At 39.3% G+C, this 18,695-nt stretch overlaps 1 protein-coding gene across 1 annotated transcript in view; it reads left to right on the forward strand.

Moving 5' to 3' along the window:
* FBXL17 (F-box and leucine rich repeat protein 17) overlaps positions 1 to 18,695 on the forward strand; it is a 145,237-nt gene that overhangs the window by 90,425 nt on the left and 36,117 nt on the right. The window lies entirely within an intron of this gene.

An 18,695-nucleotide genomic window follows, 5' to 3' on the forward strand; every position in this document is an offset into this window, starting at 1 on the left:
TTAATTCATTGTTCAACTAAACACATCTTTGACATATTTAAGGCAGCTTCAAGCATTACATAGCAAGCTTGAAATATGGTGTGGGGCTGCTATCCAATCATGTTATGTGTGTATTCGTGTTTAAATTAAATATGACTCAGATAAGTAACACTTGGGGAGAAAAATGGGGAAAGCAGCTAAGTGGTCTAAGAGTTTGAATTTATTTTCCATGGTTTGTATAGATAGATTTTTTGCATGGGGAGGGGAGATTTGGACACTTCAGAGTTTAGTGCTTTTATAATAGAACTGTATGGGAAACAACCAAGTTAACATTTTCAGCACTTAAAAGATGAGTGTAAAGTATTAAATAGGTTTTGGATCACAGAACCAACTAGGTTTAAGTTTAGTTGGATTGACTTGCACACTTTCCAGCTAAGCTAAACTCTCACTTTGGGACAGGCTGTCAAGAAGTCAAGCCGTATATTTATTCAGATATATGCATGTTAAAAACCTTAATATAAATATTGACTTCCAGGAATAATACTGTTGACCGTCCCGCAAAAGCCTGAAAATAATGTAACTTTTATTTGTAAGTCTTAGGATATCTAGTATGACAGATAAAGAGTAGTCACCCAAGTCAGCCTGTAAATCACATAAATCATCCTTTAAAAAAGAAAGTTATATTAAAACTTTGTTGACAATATTCTTAACAATCACTCATGCAAAAAGAACATTTTCTACCATCTGCCAGCGCTATATGTAATTCATAACTATCAGAAATCAATTTTCTTTAAATAACTTCTAAGAATACTCCTGATGTCATGAAAATTCCAGGCAATTTTCTTTGAGAGTTGGTTTGGAATGCCACTGTGCATCTCAAAGCCCCATATAGTGAGGTAAATTACAGCAATAGCATATTTCTCAACTATAAGAATTGCAGATCTTTTGTCTAGTGGTACATTATGGAGGATTTTCAATTTGAGAAAGACAGTTAAGCCGAACTTTTAATTTTTTTGATAAATGTAAAATGATGCACTGCCCCCATTATCAGCACCTTCTTCGCCCACTAAGTAAGTATACAGGGAAATAGCAGGTTGGAAGAAAGTGTACTTTGAATGTGGCTTGTCACTATGCCCCAAACTAGAGCACCATATGCTCTTACCTATATTTTACATTCCATTGCAGAAGTCTCGTATATGCCTCCCTGTTTAAAGGCATCTATTGCCTTCATTTAAATTCCTCTAAAGTGATTTTTTTCTCTCCTCTGAGGTTTTATTTTGCTTCCTGGATAGCAAACTGTGGGAATTGACATATTTGAAAACGCAACATTAAATGCTAACTTAACATTTCATCCTCTTAAAACTAAAGTGTTGTTCCCCAGGGTCCTAGAATCTCTTAACAACTCTTTCATATATAAAAAAATTAAAGTATATTTTTACCTCAAAAACCAAGCAATTGCTTCATCCGGGGGGGAGGGGGAATCAGTGACCTCTATTTACTTTATTGTATTTTAGTTATTAGGTTTGTATCCAACTATTCATCCAAATATAGAATACTTCAAATCTATTCAAAGGTACAATATCATCTGTGGGTGTGTGGGGTTCATATGGGGTTGTTTCTGCTGGTCCCTGGCACTTGACATAATCACAGGCAAGTATCCAGATTTCTCCCTGCAGGAGGAGGGGTAGAAAGAGTTGAAGATGAATTCCAGAGCTGGTTGATAGTGAAGATACCAACTCACAAAAGCAACTCCTTCTGCTTGCCTATCCACTTGCTCTGTAGTCAGAGACCACAGATAAAGCACAACCTGTAAATAAAAGTTCAGGTACTAGGCAGAAGCCTCCTAAAAATGTGTTCCCTAATTCCTGAGGGACGTCATACACCAATTGTCAAACTGGATTTCCCAACATCATCTTTAGGAACTGACCCCTAAGGAAAGACTGGGAACAGTGCTCCCCAGAGCCATCCCTGGCCAAACAGTCCAGAAGAATATGGTGGTCAACAGACTGGAAGCTGCTGAGAGGTCCAGCAAATCCAACAGGGACTTACTCCCCCTACCTAGTTTGCTATGAGATCTCTGTAAAGCCAGGTAACTTGTTTGCCTCAACTGGACAGGATATTCAGGAGCAATTATGTCAAACTTCCTGGTCGTTTCCCCATCCTAGAGACTGATAAGTGCTTTGACAGAATCATCAAGTGACAAAATAGGAAACTTCCCCAAGGCACCCAGAAAACTGTTGGGATCCATCTTACTTCTTTTTAATAGGTCCTCTCTCCTGTGGAAGTTAGGAGTTCCTGTAATTCTCAACTCAACATATAGTAAAGCTATGAAGCATCTGCCCGGAAGTGGAAATCACTCAGTACCATCAATCTGGCAGATTCCATGCCTAGGACTACCCAGCTAGCTCAATTAGGGCGACTGTTGGGCAGCAGGGTCCCCATTCTGTTGGCAGCTGTCCTCACAAACAAAAAACTTAATGCTGGTAGATAGCTGAAGAGGGCACCTCATCTGAGGAATAGAATTACAGTAGGTCTGAACAACTCTACTTGTCTTAGATAACACTGAATGGAGAAACCACAGATAAACTGATTTTGTTAAAATAATATAAATATCATAGTACTAGGAACAGCCACCTCTTTGCTAACCCCCTTCCTGCACCCCTCCCCCCACACCTCTTCCCTTTACACCTGACCCCCAAAACGCTTACTTTACACCTCACCCATCCCTTTCCTATCTCCACCCCAAGCCCCACCTCTGTTTAAAGGTGGGGGAGCTCAGAGAGGAGCTAGTCCCCTCCATTTTTAGAGTGTCACAGAGTGGTTCCATTTTTTTTACACCTTGCACCTGAGCAGCTGCCGCACCTTCCAACTTGACTCTCCGCAGTCCCTGTCACCTTCCTGCTTCCTTCCCCATCCGGCCCATTCCCGATTGGTGTGTTTGTGACCAGCACACTGAGTGTTGTTTCCTCTCGTTCAGCCAGGAGTCCCTCAGACATGAAACCGCCACCTCCTCAGCAGGCAGTTGCCAGCAGTAGCAGTCTGTCATGGAGGGTCATGTCACTGTAGCTCTTCCTTGTCACACCGGTCGGCCAGCCGCTTTCCCCAGCTAGGGTAGCTCCAGGCTTTGGTGGGTATGCCATCCTAGGGGCTCCAGTGGCTCTCAGGTTCTTGCCCCCTGGCCACCTGCCCTTGTGCAGTTGGGCTGGTGGCGCTTGTAAGCTCTCGGTGGCAGCTTAACGTGCCGTTGTCTCCATTGCTGCCGCTGCCTGTTAAATGCTGCTGTAGCGGTAGGGAGCCTGCCTGCTTTGTTCACGCTCCCTCCTTCCTGCTGGTCTGGCGGCATTCTGAAGTTGGTGCGGCCACGCAAATAGCAGAGCGTCACAACAACTTTACATTTTTACTTATATAGGAAAATAATAGTTGTTAAACAGATAATGTAAAATAAAAGGTAAACTTGCTTTTATAGTATGCAAATGTTGAAAACCCATTCACTAACAGATCGTCATGTCAGCTTTTCAATTAAAAATCCTTTTCCAAATGAGAAGTGCAAATTGCCTCTTTGTATATTACGGCTTGTGGCAGCAAGTCTAAGCACAAGTGCATTTGTATTTCTATTTTTCTCCCTATTGCCACTTGTGAATCTATTAGGCTCAGTTATTGTGATCCAGAAACCTTGCCTTTCAGGACTAAGCAGCATCAGTGAATTGCCATTTCATCTTGCTGAACTGAAGCTACAGAACTCAACTTAGTGCCTTTTTTTAAAAAAAAAAAAAATCCAAAGTAATTTAAATGTATGTATTCTAGTTCTTCCATAAGTCAAGTGGAATGATTCTAGTTTTTGAAATGTCAGGGATCTTTTTGACCTAACTAAGCTAATGGCATACTTTATTTGCAATTCTCTTTCATCCAGTGCCCTATTCTTGCTTATTTATTAACTGTACATACTGAAATACATTGCATCTAATTACAAAATGCCAAGAGCTCATAAGAAATGCTTCCATAAATATGTAACCACTTGGGCCTTAGTACACAAAAAAGAGAATATTTCAAGCAGAAGATATGTGGCCAATTTCTATAATAAAGAAAATAGCTCCTGAGATTCAGCAGTGTCTTTGAGAAAATAAAGTGGCTTGAAAACTGTAAAATTACAAGAGCACAGATTTCTTTTGAAAAGCTAAATATTTGTAAGACTAAACATTTCTAAAATCCTGTGTGCCTAACCTAATTAACCTGGGTAGTCTTTTCTATTTGACTATATATGTGGTTTGTCAAAGAGTAAATGGTGTAATGATCTCAGGCAGGCAAGCAAGCCCTGATAAGAACTAATGAGACTCTGGCACTTTTATGGCATGTTTATTTACAATTTACATCCAGAGCTCAGTTCCAAGCCTGGCGCTCTTAGCTACAAGTTGGTCACTCTGAGTCTCCGTCCCTTTTGCAGCACGAAGGTTGCCAAAGTTCATCCCTTCCTCTCTTGTATTTCCATTGCATTTAAACCCTTTCAGCTCCATCAAACAAAGATCCTGCTAACCGCTGCCTACCTCCTGGTTGCATAGCAACCCTCTCAATGTCATCTGCCTCCTTCCCTCCCTCTGCCTGTGAGCTTTCCAAGTCTGCTGCTCTATCTGAGTCTGGGAACTCTTGATGAAGGGGGGCTGAACTAACCCACTCCTGCTCTGTCTGTGGCTGCAATCAGGAAGAGTACAGTGAAGGCAACTGCTTGATGTCAATAGGCAGGGAATCAGAGAGTGCAGATGCTGTTGTGCTAAAAAAAGCTATTTCTTACAAGTGTGGGACAATTATGTGGCACTTGTAAAAGTGCCATTTCCGCAGATTGTTTTCTTATCAGTGAACATTTCCTACTGTTTGTCTTCTGTTTTGAGTTGTAATTTTTGCTTATACTTTTATTGATTTTGAATTTGTTAGCCATTTTGTGCTCTTTAGAAAAGGCAGTGCAAAGCCATCTTATAGATAAATGAATTTCCTCTGGATGGACGATCTGGTTTCCGTCCTGGGTAGTCTTAAATTGAGGTACTAACAGGCCACTCCCAGACCCGTTGTACTTCAGGGATGAAATAATGCCTGTAAAATCAGACCATTTGTTTGAAAGAGAGGGAGAGAAACTGTTCAAGGCGGCTTGATACTTTAAAATTAATAATACTCTAAATACAATCAGCTGTTTCACAGATGCTGGGTGTAAGTTATGATTGTGTCAGCGCCATTTACTTATCTGGATTTTTCAGCCCCACCAGATTCCTGAAGGTTTTTGATTGTTCCATTAAGGTTGTTGTTTTTGTGTTATCAGCTTTACAACTGTTTTCACTTTGTTTCATGAAGCAACACAATATTAATTTGCTCAATTTACATGAAGATTCAATAAGTTTAAATAAATATCTGTATTTTTGAAGTCTGAACTGCACAATGTGTTTCTGAGCGGTATTTTCAGCTTTATGGTTTGGTGCCTATTAGGAGTACTTTTAACAGCACATTTTAGAATCCATTTTAATACACAGACACTTACAGATGTTTGCCTGTTCACTTGCTCTAATAATTGTTATTTACCTAGAAACATAGAGTAACAAGTATTTCATTAATTCAAAATAAAAATGCTGAAATTTGTTCCTTCTCCATCATGCACTCACTGTTTTATCTTTACAATGTTAGTGTAGTGATCAGCTAAGCTTCATTTTACTAACTGGATGTTAATGTTGTAAATATTCAACAGCAGAATGATATTTTTATACTAAGGTACTTATATTGGCCTTTTGTATAAGTGAACTTGCAATGCCTTATACGATTGAGTCATACTGCTTCACAGCAGTTGGCTGGAGTAGATGGCTTTTTAGTCCCTTCCAATTCTGTAACTTCTTTTCATGTACATGAGATAACTGGCCATGCATACTGTTATAATAGCTTGAGAATCTGGGAGCTTGAGCTAGATAATTTCATTTATTATTCAAATAAACTATTACTTCCCAAAGACAGTGTCTACCATAGCTGTACAGGTTTGGCCTTAGGAAAGAGCAGAATCCTCATGACTGAAGGAATCCTCATTGAGCAACTGAAACAGAGACTGCTTTTCTTTACAGCTATTTTTCCTTTGCAGCTATGTTGTTTTTAAGATCATAAAGATTTTAGCTGCAACTGTGTGGTAGACATCTGGAGCATTACGTTCCTACATACTGGTGTTGGGATGCAAGGCCATCATTTATAATTGTTTCCAAAGATATTGATGAGACATGATAAACATCTTAAATCTATTAATCCTCTAGGATTAGCTGCAGCCAAGTTTGTTTTAGCAAAAAGTGTGTCCTCATGAGTGAAACAACCTTAGAGTTTGAAAGACAGACACTTCTGTGATGTTGAAAAGATCGTAATTGTTTGTATCCTTTGCACTAGTGCAGTGTTTACCAAACTTGAGTCTCCAGCTGTTCTTGGTCAGGGGTCCCTTTACCTTTACCTTACTTCCCTATGCTACTGTTTAACGGAAGCCTAAAATAAATGAGGTGTTACAACATCCTAGGAAACTGTTGGGTTGTATCCAGTTATGTCCTCCTTTCACGAGAAGGGTTTTTGGTTCAGCTGAGCCTTCTGTGAGCAGAGGAGAGGAGAAGCTTTTACAAACTCACCCATTCATTCTGCTGCACCCCTCCAAACCTGCACTAAGGGGTTGGGAGACCTTTTGGAACAGGAAGTAGCACATGGGAGTACAGAAGAAGCAGAAATTCTTGAAAATCATTTCCCTTCCCCTTCATTGAAACCTTTGCTGGAGCAATGAACCTTCCACGGTGGAAGGACACCATTGAAATCAAGCCTTCATTATGCTGATAATGTAGGGACTACTGCAGCATGGGGTTTTTTTTTAAGACAAAGCTCATCAGTTCTACAATAAACACTCATTTTCTTTATAATCTTCATTGTATTGTACCCTTTTAGTTAACTTCTGGGTGAAAATATATAAATTGTTATACTTTTCCACAAAGACTGTACTTCTTAGTCAGGCTGATGATCAGCTTCACTTATAGTATTCAAAGCACATTTAGCGTGCATGTCTTGGGGGTGGGAGGCGAGTGTCTGTTGCATTTTTAAAAGCGCTATCCTTTACACATCTACTCAAGAACAGCAGCCATTGAGTTCAGTGGAACTTATTTCTTGATAAATGTGTATAAAGCCATATCCATATATTTTAAATACATGAAGAAGTCGACTAGATAACTGGCCTATCCTACTAGCATATTTTCTTTTTGCTTATTATAACAGAAATAGAAATAATAATGTACAGGCGAACAACAACCAAAATTGATTGTTACATTCTATCAACAGTGTTCTGTTTCTAATGGAGTGAAAAGGCAAAATAAAAAAGTTAGCATAACTTGTTCGTTTTCCTTAAATATATTCACAGTACTAAAGCATCACGCTGCACATCTGTGCAGTGATATAATATCCACTGTAATGGCAGTTTTGGATATCTAAAGACTAAAGTCGAATTGTCTTTTTATTAGACAATATACACCCTAACTTATTTTAACTCTTTCTGTAATTCATTATTGAAGTACAACAACTGACACATTGAAATGTATACCCTTAGTAGGCTACCAGCTAATTTGATTAGGAGTCTTATTGTTGGACTCTTAGCTCTCATCAGTAAAACTTGCTTCTTGAATTTTATTGATTTACAACCATCTCTCCACAATATACAAGGGTTTCTAAATTAATAAATTCAGAAAGAGGTATTTCATTATAAGGACATATACATTTTGATTAGTATCATTTAACTTGTTGGCTGCAGAGCAGTTCCCATAAAGCACTAGTTTAGCCCTATTCTTATCTGATGAAATCTCTATATTCCAAGGATGCTGGCGCTGTACCAGAAGTCCTCTAATATGGAGAGGTAGTTCATGACAAGCAAAGATTTCCTACACCTTAGCTAGGTATGTCTGTAAGCTCATCTGTTCAACTCACACCCCTCCCAACTCTCATGTGAGGCTTCAATTCTATTAATCTTGAATATCCTGGGAGTATAAGAACCATAAACTTCTGGATACTTCTTGGTGAGCATAGAAGAGCTTCTTATTGCTATTAATTTCATCAAAAGATAAAAACAGAACATAGTTGTCAGAGAACTGCCATCAGTGCCGGAGGGAGAGAGCAAAATCCAGAGGGATTCCGGAGAGCGTCCCGGGATTGGGAGAGGCAGCCCATCTTCTGGGGAAGAGAATCAGCGTGGCACCAGTGGAGAAGGGAGGCAGATGGGGGAAGCGGCGAGGCGGTCCCATGACTCCTTGCCGGGGACCAGCGGGGAGAGTAGAGGTCCTCCGCTGCCTACGCCCTCCTTGCGCAGAAGGCTTTCGCGCAGAGAGAGTAGGAGGAGACTAGGAGTCAAAGAGCTTCTTTGCTGGAAGAAGTTTAAGAAACGCCCACTGACGGATTCTGCCAGCGATTGAGACAGCCACGGGTGAGTGGCTGTCCGGACAGAAAAGGTTCACTCAGGCAATCCAGCAATCCAGCCAGGCTTATACACGAGCAACCCCTAGAACCATTACAATAGTGCAATAAAACAATTGTTTATGTCCATAGTTAAGGCAAAGCAGTGCTAATTGCTGTTGGCTGCTGAAATGAAAACACATTTGACTACCTTTGTAAAGAAAAAAACGAGAACTGGTAAAGTAAGTCTATTTCATCAGTTGCCTAAACAATAGTAAGAAAGCAGTCTGTGTTTCTTGAAGCTGTGAATAAAGTACTGCTTCACCGAGGAGATGTGGATCTTTGTGCTGTGTGCAAAAAATGTACTGTATTGTTGCATAGAGACCATGAAAGCAATTTTTCCACTCTTCACTTGGGCTGGGGGGAGCCACTGGGCAATAGTGATAGTTTTTCCACACTGCTCTGACCCCAAGTAAGTCTCTGTGAAATCATTTTTTAGACAAAAAGGGGGAAGTGACGATGCATGCAAGGTATTGCTGCATTAGTCTTTTCCAATTAGGTGAGCTGACCTGCCGAGTGACTGATCTAGAAAGAAGAATGGTTGCAGCTTACAACACGATCCAAGCAGAACAGTCAGAACAAACTATTGTAAAACAGTTTTGCTGAATATATTAGTTAAAGAAAAGGGAGCACTAGGATAGAGGTTGCAAAATGGGGAAAGAGTCACAGAAACAAATTACATAGATGGTGAAGCTGTTGGAGGGCAATGAGGGATGGACTCTATATTCTTCAAAGAAAATAGCTTCCTGAAGTTTTGATTTAAAATCATAGCTGGGTTTATTTGCAGGCTTCTCAGAAAATACCTCTGGGACAACAGAGCAGTTCCTGATTTAAAATAAAAAATAACAATTGACAGTGGGGCAAAAACAGTTTAATAGGTGGAGAGAAATGACTTGAGCAAAAGAAATAACTTGAGCAATAAAAGCAGTTCTGTTCAGCTCCATTTCTGAATTTCACAGAGTCAACGAAGAAAATAAGTTTTAATATGGCAAATTTCATTGTGATTATATCAAGTAAGTGACTGGGAATTGTTATTGTGCTGCAAAAGGCTAGCATGGCTCTCCCTTCTGGGTTTTATTGAGGAATAGAAGTTTGTAAACTCCATAGCTAGATAATTGCCACCGCAACCAAGTTAGGGATACAGTTAACATTAAAATTTGGTTGGAGGAAAAAGGTATACATTTTTAAAAATAACGTTCCTTCTGAAATGTCATTGATTGTTGAAATACCGTTCCAGTTTTCCTCTCCCATTTTTCCTTATCTACCTCCTTGCCTTCCTCCAGAGTCTGCCATCCTGGGTGTGAGCTTGAAGACACCAAGGGAGTCATGACACTCCTGTAGACAATGTAATGTGTCAGATTCCTGTTTTTGACTGTTTCCCATTGTTTTACATGCAAATCTATTATTGTAAGATGTAAAACAATGGGAAGCAGTGAAATCGGTAGAGCTTGTTTCTGAGATACTTTGCACTTTTAGAAGACACCTTAGAAATTGGAATGGAGTTTAAACCTGTTGTTAGAAGGACCTAGAGCAGGAATTTGTATCCAGCTGTTGGTACTGTAGCGCCCATCATCCCTGACTGTTGATCATGCTGGCTAGGGCAAGTTGGAGATAAAGTTCAGCAGCAACAGGAAGATCACATCTTGCCCATTTCTGACCTAGAGCATAGTGAGTGTCTCATGCTTAAATCCACATTTCCCATGTGGAGTCCCAACTGAGAAAACCTGTGCTTTCCAGGGCTGATGACTGTGGTATGTTCAATCTGGGCCACCCCTCTCTGTTGCCATCTCAACATATTAGGTTTTTTAAAAAAAATGTGTGGGTCATCATATACCCTTGGGGTTATTGCAGAGAAGCTGCAGAGTGTGCCTTTTCCCACACTTGAGACTAGATCAATTTATTTCCTAGTACAGAGACTCTAGTAAGCTGGGGCATCATTGGAATACAAGAAAAGAAATGACATGGTAGTCATTGAATATTATAAATGGTATCCTATAAGGGTGTGGTTGTAATACGTAGTGAATAACGATTCACTGGTACACTACAAAAGGAAGTTCATTCCAGTAGCCATTGATGTTAAGACACAGTCACAGTCTTATCTGTCTGTATGCTTGTAGGGGGACTGAGATTTTAGGCTAGCAGCTTTGGTGTGTGGATAGATGCTTGCTATAATCTCATTTCCATTCTAATTATACATTTTTATCTTCCTTAATATGAGCCTCTTTCAGTAATAAATTGAGCTCTGATAGTACTGTGTGACTTGAGGGATTTTGAGATAAACAAGCTAATAGTAGGTGCTTCTGAGTCAGCAAATCCTCAGTACAGAAATACTGAAAGGCCCTTGAGGCTCAAAATATGCTAATGTTTTAATGAGAGAAAACAGAGGCAAGTGGAGCATGCCTGTTGCATTGTGTGGTTAGGGCCCTGAGACCCAGTTGAGCACATCTGGAGTGACTTATATCAATTTTAGGATGGACAGGGCTGCAATTGCTGGAGTGGAAGGTTACAGTTAGCAGATACAGTGCCTAGTGTTCTCTCATTTTGAATCCAATAGAAATTCACCCTGCTTACTTAATTCTCATTGACTCCAAAACAATAGCCAAAATGCCTTTAAGATTGAGTAAATTATATTTTATTTGGACATTTAAAAAGTCTTTATCGGAGTGAAGAGCATAAACCATCTGAAGCAGAGACTACTCATGAGCAAAGAGACAGAAATGTTACTCAATTACACAAGAATGAAGATCTTGCTGCTTTTCTAATTGGTTTGTGATATAATGGGTGAAAGCATGAGAGACCAATTTCACAAGATACTTCGAGAGTAGTTTCTAACATGTAATCAAGAAATGACAGGCTTTCAGCAGAAAAGTCAGAGTAGTCTCGGAGGTAATTTTGGAATTGCTTCGCTGTCTGTACTACTTGTACTGAACATCCTCTTAAGACATTTGGCAGGATGCCATATCATCAACCTGATGCCAGGAGTATGAGGGCTAATCATCCTTATTCATAGACTGCTATGAACTTGTATCTCGTCCTTTCAAGAACTCAACTAGGTATTGCAAGAGTGAGGCACTTGCTACTAATTTGGTCAAAGTTTCTGTCATCTTGGTTCTGTTACATGCATATATTGCCAAATCTATTGAACATGGAATACTAAATTGAAAAAGACCTAGGTAGACATACCGTATTTTTCTGTGTATAAGTTGCTCCCATGTATAAGACGAGCCCTATTTTTTTGAACCCAAAATTGAGAAATTGATAGTTTAAACATCAAACAGAACAACTTTGATATTTTATTAAATATTCCAAGCACCAGTGTGCAAGGGCAGCAGCGGAGTGTGCCCCACCCAAGTTGTTTTTTTTGGGGGGGGAGATAGCCCCCAAAGACCACATAAGGATTTTTGCCATAAAGAGCAAGCACCAGCTATCTAGCACAGGAAATCAAAGTATTTCGGGGACTGAGTTTTTGATTGGTTTTCTTGGCACAATACAGGTGATAGGTCTAGCATGACACAGTTTGGGGCCAAAACAAAGACAACTTTCCTTGCTGCAAGATAAAACACTGTGGTCCTTTGCTGGTTAAGGAACAACTGCTTTCTCCTGGTACAACATGAGTTTGATTAGAATACCTATTTTTTTCAATTCTGATGCCACCCCCACCCGCTTGGTTGTAAAGAAAAACTTCAGAACTATTTATTAAAAGTAACCATACATCATGTTACTTTCATGAGAAAAGTTTCTATTTACCATGGAAAACAGAATAATGATTCTTTTAGGGACATGGGTGGCACTGTGGGTTAAACCACAGAGCCTAGGACTTGCCGATCAGAAGGTCGACGGTTCGAATCCCTGCAACGGGGTGAGCTCCCGTTGCTCAGTCCCTGCTCCTGCCAACCTAGCAGTTCGAAAGCACGTCAAAGTGCAAGTAGATAAATAGGTACCGCTATGGTGGGAAGGTAAACTGTGTTTCCGTGCGCTGCTTTGGTTCGCTAGAAGCGGCTTAATCATGCTGGCCACATGACCCGGAAGCTGTATGCCGGCTCCCTCGGCCAATAAAGCGAGATGAGCACCGCAACCCCAGTGTCGGTCACGACTGGACCTAATGGTCAGGAGTCCCTTTACCTTTACCTTTACTTAAGCCATTGTTTTAGGTATCAGGAGCAGCCTGCAGGATTTGGTATTTCTCCCTTCCTGTGGCACACATATTTCTACTGACGCTTCAGATTTATGTCCATGCCAGCATTAGCCATGGTTAATGCTAACTGCAATGTACTGATATCCAAGATTTGGAAAAAAAAAAAAAAAAAGGTTTGAGTGTTAAACATGGTTAAAGCTGATGCTTATTTAGATCTGGTGAAGAAAGTAGGGGATACACAATAGACAATAGAACTAGAAGAAACATGCCAGACCCTTTACCAGTTCCTGATCCTTTAGACCTGGTCCCAGAATTCAACGGCAATGCCCCAGCATATAAACATGCATTTTTTAAATGGTAAAATTCCACCTCTTGGTTGCATTTCGTTCACGCTGGTGTGTGAGCTAAAGCATGGGTGAAATTAATATATGATATGTATGAGTTTGCCTCAGCTGAGAATCAGTTTATTATTACCTTGTGAATATTTTGAATATTATGTTTTGTTTAATTAAATGTGTACTCTGTATATTAGGTTCAGATTTCCATTGGCACATTGTACCTGTCCCAGTGATTTTGAATCCTAGGTATTAGGACTTTAAAACAGTAACCTGAACATTTAACATCTGCATTAGATATACACTGAATTTAATGGAAATGCTGACAGAATCTTAATTGTGAAGATGCTACAGGGCATCACTATTATTCATAGCCTGTTTCAAGTGGTACCTGTAGGCTGTTTGCTGAAAATCTATTGCATATGACAGGAAGACAAATTGTGGCCTATTTTTTTAGCACGGCATTATAATTGGTACATGTGCTCATTAAGAATAGTTTATAGAAATGTTGTCCGCAAGGTCCATCAATTAGCCAAGTAGCACTGCATTCAGTGCATATCTATTTTATCCTTTTACTTGTGGAATTAAATTTTTAAAAATATATTGTTATATGTGTATATTTGTGGTTTTGTATCTGTGTCAGTACATATATACTTATAATGTTTCAGTTTTAATTTTGTTTCAAATAAGAAATGTAGCTTAGACAGATGCTTCACAAAGCCAGAGTCGTATAAAATAGTTTGTGTACTAAGCTTGTTATTTAACCAAGATCATATCCTTAACATTTTTTTATCTTTGCCTTCCAACTGGGTAGTGAGTGCTAAAGATTGATTGCTGTTGTCTGTCAAAGAAACAAAGCAAATTCCCATTTAGCTTTTTCATGGAGACATCTGTGCCTTTGTATTTCCCATTTAAAGATGGCAAAATGGTGACCTCTAAAGTTATTTGTCTTTATATGGGTTAAAATACATCAAGTATAGGAATAAATCTCTTTACCTGGTATGTCTATTTATTTGAATTTTTAAAAATAAAATCCAGGAATGAATTATAATAAATATGCAGAAATGTGTACATTCTCATTAATCCAAATACTGGCTTTTCTTGTTCATGCATTAAACTCTAGAGTCACAAACCTCCTATGTCTTCCAAATTTAAGTAAGGATCGTTTCCTATCTTTGTCCCTACAACAGCATGTAATGGGGACCTGATTCTTCAATGTTCTTTTCCACTTTCTTTTTAAACAGAATCATCACATTGTTGAGTTTACCTGCTGCAAGAAGAAAATTTACCAGCAATTCACACAATTGTGTTTTTTGTTGTTGTTGTTAGCAATTCCCTTATGCAATTGCCAGCATATAATTGGCAGAGATCAATCTTGCAATGCATTCACCCTTGTGACCTGATTCATTGCTGACATTCAAACCAATTCATACCTTTCATTGGCAAAATAGGCATGTTTATTACAAGTCAAAATACAAGCCAGGAGGGACCCAGTGACCAGGCTTTGGAAGGAATATTTCCCATGGCTACCAGAAAGTCCATAGGAGTACAGGATTAGGCTGCAGGTGGAGTTACTGAGAGCCAGTGTGGTGTAGTGGTTGTGAGCGGTAGTCTTGTAATCTGGGGAACCGGGTTCGCTTCCCCGCTCCTCCACATGCAGCTGCTGGGTGACCTTGGGCCAGTCACACTTCCTTGAAGTCTCTCAGCCCCACTCACCTCACAGAGTGTTTGTTGTGGGGGAGGAAGGGAAAGGAGAATGTTAGCCGCTTTGAGACTCCTTAAAGGGAGTGAAAGGCGGGATATCAAATCCAAACTTTTCTTCTTCTTCTTACCACAATGTGGAATCATTTGCACAATTAATCTATAACAAAACATCTTTAAAGGGACATAGATGTGATCCTGAAAGGATTCTTAGCATCCAAGGAAGCATATTTATAAATCAGAAGTTAGTCCCTTCCCCATAAAAATCTATAGACTGATGATTGTACCTTTTTAATGGTTTAAATTAAGAGAATATTTAAACACAAGGGGTAATAGCCAAGAAAGAGTAGACCCTGAAATCAATGTACAAAATTCAACATTACCCCCCCACACACACTTTAGTTAGGAATAAACATTAACTTTTATAGTACAAAAAGAAAAGATGCTGTTGAGATATTTACAAGGGACTATTGCTGTTTCTGTTCATTGTTGTGACTTTTCACAGTGGCAATTTCATCCTCACTTTCATAACTTTTATCGTTTGACTGCATTGCGTAATAACTGTAGGTATCAAGCTGAGACCATTAAACCACGAGGATCTTCACAATTCTGTAGGGCCACTGTGCCTTGGAAAATTGATTTTCTTCCTGAATGTGAAGCAGGGGTCTGAAAAGTTGTTTTATATAAATTGCAAAGGTGCTGTCTGGTTTATCTGAATGCAGATTTAGACTTCTAGAAAGTAAATAGAAAGTATTACTGTGCCTTTATCATTCACATGCATAAATGTGTATTCAACAATGCCTCTGCGTTGTACGCAGCATGTGTGATTTGCCTTCCCATCTAATGCTTTTAGCATGAGCTCTGTTTAATGCATAACACATTTCCTTTTGTTTCTCTTGTTTTGTTATTCTGCAAGGTTTCCAGCAAAATGTAAAAGCACTCCTAATACAGCTTGAACACAGAGGGGATAACATGTAGAATTAAGTGTTCATGTAGAAATGGTGTAAACAGAATAAAGTATGTTTGCAGCAACTAAATATATGTTAAGCCAGGGATAGCCAACATAGTGCTTTCTAGACATTTTTGAACTATAACATGCATCATCCAGACCATTGACCATGCTGACTAGGGCTGATGGAAGCTGGACTCCACCAAAAAAACAGACAAAACCAAAACCTACAAACAGTGAGAAGTTATTAATACAGAGTATCATTGATCTGATGTGATCATACTTATATATTTCCTGCACAGTACTTCTAGCTTCTTTTCTCTCACCACAGCACAATAGAACCTAGTGGTAGCACCATGGTACCCATAAACTGAAACACTAAGGATTGCTTGAGGTTCTCCCTTCTTAGGACTAACAGGAATCAATGCAACACTCCTTTCCCACAGATATATCAAAGCAAATTCAAAGACAGACAGCTTGAAATGCAGTCTAGAAAGCCAAGCACAGAGCATAATATGAGCTTTTTGTTTTGTCTGATGTATAACCACTCCAGATTTAAGCCAGTACAGACTCAGTATTGCTTGACCCCCCACCTTATTAAGTCAGCTGCAGTGGACACAAATGTAATGGAGCTTCTTTGAGTTACATCAGAGGGAAATTCAGGAATCTAATTTATTACTTTATCAAAGTATATATTTCTTACCAAACCATGATGTTTGTATTTCACCCTCGGTGATGCACCAAGACTTCAGGCCTAAGAGATGTGCTGGATTAATTCCAATTCAAACAGGGTAAATGTTGTTTTAAAAGATACTCCTAAAACTTAATTATTTTAAAGCCATGTCAAATATATAAGTGCTTAAAAGGTAATGAATCGGATATTTGAATGAGTCATTCCATCAATTTGTGTAAAGACTGATGGTAAGTAAAATTACGTTTTAATGGCCTTTTATTTTCTGCACTGAAGTTGATGGCAAAACTCCCATTGACGTCAGTTGCTGCAGGATTAGGCCTTAATTGGTTTGGCTTTCAAGTGACTAGTAAACACACATTTTCTGAAAAGTCTTATGTCTTAAATAGTAGAGATCAAATAGATATTAGCTTAAGTTTCAATATCGAATTGTGTTTACACACCACATACTGTTAGTTCAGATTTTTTAGTATTGTACTTATGTTCTATGCTTAGATCGCATCAGTTTGCTGGTTTGTGGAAACAAATTTTGCTGCACCAACTTTTTGTCGGTAGGAACTATCAATCAACACTAGATCTGTCAATGTAAAGGTCTGGTAACTAAATATCTGCCCAACTAAGTAATAAGATGGTATTTATTGCTGTTGTTATTATTAACCTGCCCTTCACTTTAAGGTTTTGGGGCAAGTTACAACAATTAAAACACAATACTAAATTCAGTTTTAAACAATTTACAGTCACAGAATTAAGGTGGGTCCTAAAAATATAAACACCTCGAGTGTCAAAAGTCAGGGTAAAAAGGTGTATCTTCACCATTTGCCCAATGCTGTAAAATGAAGATGGCAGATGCACCTCTCTGAGGACAGTGGAACAGTCCATGGGGCCTGCTTTGCCAATATAAACACCCAAAAGTGTCAGTAGGAAAGAAGGTGGTCTTTCAGGTATTTAAGGCCTGAGTTGTTTAAACACCAAACACCTTGAGTTGGACCTGGAAAAGAACTGGCAGCCCATTGTTTTAAAATAGGTTCTGTGATGTCTAAACAGAACCCCAGAAGTAATCTGACCACTGTATTTTGGACCACCTGATCTTTCTAAATTATCTACAAGGGCAGGTTGCACTAATCCAATCTGGAAGTGGCCAGAGCATGGAGTACAGTGGCCAAGTCAATAGTTTCCAAAAGGGCTGCAGCTGGTGAATTAGCCATAGCTAGAATAAGGCATTCTTATCCACCCAGTGTCTCCAGTGACAATGTTGAATCCAGGAGCAACCCCAAGCTGCAAACCTGCTCCTTCCAGGGGAGTGCAACCGTGTCCAGGACACCTCCCAGATGTGAGAACGTGGGGCACATAATGCCTGTGTCTTCTTAGGACTCAGCTTCAGTTTATCGGCCCACTTCCAGCTCGTCACTGCCTCCAAACATTGGTCTAACACCTCAATCACGTCTTCTGATTCAGATAGAACAGAGAGAAACGGCTGGGTGTCATATCCTTATTGCAAAAGTGCACATCATTGTGGTTAATATTCACTGAGGTTACAAGATAGGAAAACACTTTCACTGGAAGGACTGGAGAGTGGTTGGATGAAGCAATGGGTAGGGAGAGCTGGAGAAACCACTGTGATAGTTAGAGATTACATGTGATGTGGCTCACGGTTAGATGTTGATGTTGCTCTGCTTCTAGGCTTCAGAACTTGGTCTATAGAATCCCAGGATTGGCTGGTGAATTGCATTGCATTTCTAGAAGAAAACAAGACAAGTAAAACACAAATGTTTGATGCCCGAGTTAAGCTCCACATTTGTTCAAATCCCAAATGTATACAAAAGTAGCAAAAACATCTACCCAAGGTATTAAGCATGGTTAAACGGCTTCATCCGACTTCAGTGCCTTCTTTTATACTGTGCATTTAACAATTAGCATAGTAAGTTCAGGGTATATATAATAAGCAAGTACAATATAGACAAAATGGAAGACTGATCTAAGGTCATTGTGTCAAATGCAGCAAAACACTCTGTTTGTGGCAGGTCAGAGTTGGGCACACAATTAGTACTAATTATGGAGAAAAAAATCAAAACAGCAGCTGTAGAGAAGGACATTTTTCACTGCAAGATCAAAGCTGTATCTCCACAGAATAGCAAAGCCTCTTCCATTTAATTGCACTGAAGTGCTAATTGGATAGTGATGTGCTTTCATGTGTTCCCCCAATTAGCCAGTCATCCCTGACCAAATCCATATAAGAAGAGATTATGTGTTTTTAAAGCTTTTTTTCTGCTTAGTTTTGATTGGTGTACCTGAGCAAAGTGGCTCCTTATTTTTATGCAAAATGAGGTCTTGCAAGGTCAGAGTTAGTTGTGTAGAGGAATGAATATTGAGAAAATGTTTCGACTGTGTAGTAAATAAATCACCCCGATGTACTTGGTGATA

Source organism: Podarcis tiliguerta, assembly GCF_965153285.1.
Source record: "Podarcis tiliguerta genome assembly, chromosome: 11".
In the NCBI taxonomy this organism is placed as follows: domain Eukaryota; kingdom Metazoa; phylum Chordata; class Lepidosauria; order Squamata; family Lacertidae; genus Podarcis; species Podarcis tiliguerta.